We start from the raw sequence: 6,000 nt of genomic DNA, 5'->3' as shown, positions 1-6,000 counted from the left end.
CCCAACCTTCTCATTCCCTGACTCAACGATCTCCTCCTCACCACTTGTAGATGAGTACACCAATACCCTAAAAGAAACTTTCAATACTCTCCGGCAGAATATACTAAAAGCTCAAGATTCACAAAAACACTACTACAACTTACGGCGTAGACCATCCCCTGAGTATAAGGTTGGGGACCGAGCATGGTTGGCCTCGAAGAACCTTCGTTTACAAATTCCTTCCAAGAAATTAGGTAGACTCTATTTAGGACCTTTTCCAATCCTTAAAGTTGTGAACCAGAACGCAGTTACTCTGGATCTTCCTCCAAGCCTAAGGGTACACCCCACCTTCCATGTGTCCCTATTAAAGCCAGCAGGAAAACTGAGAGAGACAGCTCCAGTTCTACCTCCTCCTCCACTGCTCCCTCCTGTGGATGAATATGAGGTAAAGCACATCCTTGATTCCCGTCTCCACAAAGGTTGTCTAGAATACCTGGTGCATTGGAAGGGCTATTCAAACGAGGATGATTCATGGGAACCTTCCACTAACCTGAACGCACCCCGACTAGTAGCACAATTTCACCGCCGTTGTCCGGATCGACCTAGACCTCAAGTGGTGGGACCACTTGTTTAAGGAGGGGGTCATGTCAGGACTGTACCTTTAAGCTAAGACCTCCCACTGAGACTACAAATTCCCACTGCACCTGTAACCAGGTGCTTAGCAATTTGTTAGGTAACTTGAGAGTAAACTTAGCAAGAGCTCCTGTTTTCTCTATACATCGAAAACCTGAACTTTTCTTCTAAATCCCTGCAGCTGTACCATTACAGTTTACAAAGATTCAGGACACTTGAAACATCTTGTTATTTAGCGCAGCGCTGCAGAAGTTTCAACATCTACGAACTAACTTCCTTTCAAAATTAACAGGATTGCAAAGGATTTTCACCTAAACGGAGACAACCAAACATTGCACTGTAAATACCGCACTCACTTTATATAATTTTACCTTGAACGGAACTCTGTGTTTGAAAACAGACACCGGAGGTATTCAGCACGCCCCTCTGTGACGTAACAGAGGCCGCTCCCTGCACCTAAGTCGCGGTAGTCAGCACCGCCAAGGTAAAACAACTAAACTACGGCCAGTCTGCAAGTTGTACCTACAGATAAAAGGACACTCCTGCTTAAGGTAAAATTTACTCATTTATATATCTAACAGCATAACTCTCTCTAAGGCTGTGTAACAGAAGCACTAAGTAACGGTTCCTTTATTCACTCGATCTCCATTGATACAGGATTAACTTATGTGGTTAACCTCTGGCTAAACTCAGATTAAAGTGATATCCATTTAATTCACAAGGGTTAAAACTTGCTGCCATTTCTCCTACAATAGTGGTAGTAGATAATCCATTTGTGATACACACCTTTAAATACGGAATAGTTCTGCAAATTGTGATCCCAGTACAAATCATCTCTGATTACAGAGGTAATAAGTAGCAACAATATATCACAGTCAAATCTCCAGAAGCAAGCTACAACACAAACCTTGTGTAAAATGCAAACTACATGGTTACATTGCATTCTCTATCTGAGCATTTAAGGTAAGACATGCTACATATCTGCATTGAACTAAAAGTAGATATTAGCGGAAACAGACAATGACATGGTTAAATTGCATTAGCTAATATCTTCCCATTTCAGCTAAGACATGCTACATATGCGTATTTCTCCTAAACCAAACCTTGTGTAAAATGCAAACTACATGGTTACATTGCATTCTCTATCTGAGCATTTAAGGTAAGACATGCTACATATCTGCATTGAACTAAAAGTAGACATTAGCGGAAAGAGACAATGACATGGTTAAATTGCATTAGCTAATATCTTCCCATTTCAGCTAAGACATGCTACATATGCGTATTTCTCCTAAACCAAACCTTGTGTAAAATGCAAACTACATGGTTACATTGCATTCTCTATCTGAGCATTTAAGGTAAGACATGCTACATATCTGCATTGAACTAAAAGTAGACATTAGCGGAAAGAGACAATGACATGGTTAAATTGCATTAGCTAATATCTTCCCATTTCAGCTAAGACATGCTACATATGCGTATTTCTCCTAAACCAAACCTTGTGTAAAATGCAAACTACATGGTTACATTGCATTCTCTATCTGAGCATTTAAGGTAAGACATGCTACATATCTGCATTGAACTAAAAGTAGACATTAGTGGAAAGAGACAATGACATGGTTAAATTGCATTAGCTAATATCTTCCCATTTCAGCTAAGACATGCTACATATGCGTATTTCTCCTAAACCAAACCTTGTGTAAAATGCTAACTACATGGTTACATTGCATTCTCTATCTGAGCATTTAAGGTAAGACATGCTACATATCTGCATTGAACTAAAAGTAGACATTAGCGTAGGAAAATAACAAATGGTTAAATTGCATCCTATAGCTGAACATGACGCTAACATTTTAAAACTACAGTGGCAATTGTCAAACTAATTAACCATGTTGTGCACAAATACTCACCAACGAGATAACCAGGGGGCATTTGTCTTTCCTCAAACTGTCTCCACAGGGACGACTGAAAGAGGATGCGGGCATCATGACAAGCCCCTCCAAAATTCGCACACACACATGCATAATCCTCATCCGTGCATCACAAACATACTGCACGTTGAGGCTATGAAAATGTTTGCGATTTCTGAAGGGCAAGTCATCAATTGGAGCACGCAGCGCAATGTGGGTACAATCTATGGCTCCCAAGACATTGGGCAATTGAGCAATATCAAAGAATTCCCGCTTCAGGCGCCTCCAATCACCATCATTTTGTGGGAATCCTATGTATTGCTTACTGATACGTACCATGGCGTCCAGAAAGTTATCAAACACCACAGAGAATGTACCTTGAGATAGGCCATGCATGTACAGTTCTCCGGATTGAAAACTCCCGGAGGCCAGGACGTATAGACAGCTTAGCATCTTACTCATGGGGGGAACAGCAGTCCTTATTTGTATACGTGGCTCCAAATGAGGTTTAAGAAGATCGTAAAGGCCAATGAGCTGTTCGCGATCGAGCCGATACTTATCATAAACCTCAAAGTCGCTCATGTTTTCCAAGGTGGGTCTCACCCTGTAGACACGAGGACCTCGAACCAGATGACCCCTTCGTCTCAGTCTGAGCCGCCGAGGCTGCCTGATTCGATCAACAGCTAGTTCGCCAATAGCAGCACCAGCAGTGTCTACCATGTCATCGTCATCCATCTTTCAAAACAGCGTAACAAGGTAAGCACTTGATCTGATGTGGATCACAAGTGATGCATTGGCCATGTTGTTTGGGGGATTTATAGTACAATTAGTCCAATGGTAGTGAGTTTGTAATGATTGCTAATTGTATTCACTTGTTTGTATGTGAGCGGCGCGAATGCTTTCACAGTGGGCGTTTTTTTTGTTGTTTGCTGAAATATTGTTTTCCCCCAATGAATCTCAATGTGAAAGTGTCAAATATCCCACATACAGTGCATGTTTGTAATGTTTGTTCATATGCGTAATCAATATTTGTTAAACGCGATCTTATAGTAACAAGCACACGTCCAGGCTAACATGAATGAAAGTGCATAGTTGTGTATAATGTGCATCGAATGTGATCGATCAATGTTGCTGCAACATTGTTTGAAAACGATAAAGTAACATCTGCCATCTGCAGTATTGTATATATATAAGTGATTGCCGAGCAGTCAATATTGTATGCGTCCCTTTAAAATCGCAATAATTATTCAGAACTTCCCGTCTGCCATTTGTAGTATTATATATATAAGTGATTGCCGAGATGTCAATATTGTATGCGTCCCTTTCAAATCGCAATAATAATTCCGAACTTCCCGTCTGCCATCTGTAGTATTGTATATATAAGTGATTTCCGAGCTGTCAATATTGTATGCGTCCCTTTCAAATCGCAATAATAATTCCGAACTTCCCGTCTGCCATCTGTAGTATTGTGTATATATAAGTGATTGCCGAGCTGTCAATATTGTATGTGTCCCTTTCAAATCGCAATAATTATTCAGAACTTCCCGTCTGCCATCTGTAGTATTATATATATAAGTGATTGCCGAGCAGTCAATATTGTATGCGTCCCATTCAAATCGCACTAATACTGTAGAACTTCCGGCTGTCATCTGTAGTATTGTATATATAAGTGATTGCCGAGATGTCAATATTGTATGCGTCCCATTCAAATCGCACTAATACTGTAGAACTTCCGGCTGTCATCTGTAGTATTGTATATATAAGTGATTGGCGAGCTGTCAATATTGTATGCGTCCCGTTCAAATGGCACTAATACTGAATAACTTCCGGCTGTCATCTGTAGTATTATATATATAAGTGATTTGCGATCTGACAATATTTATTAATTGTCCCATTCAAATCTCCCTAATAATGCTGTTCCAAACTGTTGTTTACGTATATGTTGTATTGTAGTATTGAGTGTTAAAGTTCAGAAAGGGGCGGTACAGTGGTGAATCTGTGATGTGTATGGTTGAATCTTCTAATGACGTCATGATATTATTAACCTGCCTATGTAGTTCTGAAATCCGCATTGTGTTGTTGTATTGTGCTACATTGTTATTGTGTGCTGAATAAAATCTAAATGTGTGCTTTGTGGTTGCGTGATGGGTGATGCGTGTTATGTACATGTACGTATATATTGTGATTGTGTCCCACATATGCTGACTTCTAAATAGCGGTCTGGCATTGTTGTTCCTTCCCATAAAGTGACATCTGTAATCTTGTGTAATGATGTTCTTGTTGTACGTAATTCCTAATGGTTTCTTGTGAGTGAATCATGATGTTAAAAGTACATTAAAATCCATATGTTGTGTTTTGTGATTCCTATAGAGAATGTAATGTGTTTTTCCCCCATCATTTGAATGCACATGTATGAGTGAATGTTAAAAGTAATGTATGTGCATCCATGAGTGATCATGTGTTAAGCCTATGTAGATATGCTGTTGCTGCAAGCATATGAGTTGAATAAGTGAAATGCAATAATAAAGGTAAATGAGAGGTGTTTCCCATTGTGTACTGTTTGTGAATCCAGAAAAGTTTAATTAATTTTTTGGTCCGTTTAAATGTAATTTTATTTTATTAAAAATTTGTTACTAGTGATGTTGATTTGTAGTTGATGTAATCTAAAAGTGTGAAACAATTTAATGGTGTTGTGAATATTCAATAATTAAAATCCATAAATCCACCATAGGGAAATAGTCATTTCTTGATCTATTTATCCTAACTGTGTCTAACGCATAAAAGTATGTATTTTCTAGCGCTGGTATTTGGAGTTTTTCTGTCTACGTTATTTGCAAGAAGTCAATGGAGGCTCTAAAAATTGGTCATTTTTTTTTTCAAAGACTGGTTTTCATCGTAAAGTGAGTGACGTCATGAGCTTGTGTGAAAAAGTAGCTAAATCGTGTTCTTTTTGTAATAAATAAATATTTATTGTATGTCATGTGGTGTATATTGTTTGTATGCATCGATGAGTGTATGTTTGTGATAATGTTATTAGTTAGATGTAGGTATATGAGGGTCTTTTCCCATGTGTCAATGTAAGTCAATGGGAAAATGGATTTGTGTAGTTTTTTTCTAACACCCGTGATCTCGCAACTTTGATCATTTGTATTTGGATGAAAAATTATTAAATTTTAAAAATAAATATAGTGTAGTGTTTGTATAAGTGTAAGTGTAGTTTGTGTAATATTTGTTTTGTGATTCGTGGATGTTTATTTTGTCGGTATATGTTTACTACTGGGTCTGAGGTGTCGGTAGAAATTTGAGCGTTGAGTGATTTTTGAGTGTCGGTAAATGAATTCTAAATACCGGAGTCCGTAAGAAACCCGCGTTAGGAGCCTCTAACGCTGGTTTTCACGGCTAACGCCAAACTCTAAATCTAGCCGTTAGGATTTATTTTTATTTTACAGGCAACTTTCAATTTATTTTAACTAGGTACAAT

Source organism: Bombina bombina, unplaced genomic scaffold, assembly GCF_027579735.1.
Source record: "Bombina bombina isolate aBomBom1 unplaced genomic scaffold, aBomBom1.pri scaffold_847, whole genome shotgun sequence".
Taxonomy (NCBI): domain Eukaryota; kingdom Metazoa; phylum Chordata; class Amphibia; order Anura; family Bombinatoridae; genus Bombina; species Bombina bombina.
This window is presented reverse-complemented; position numbering follows the sequence as displayed.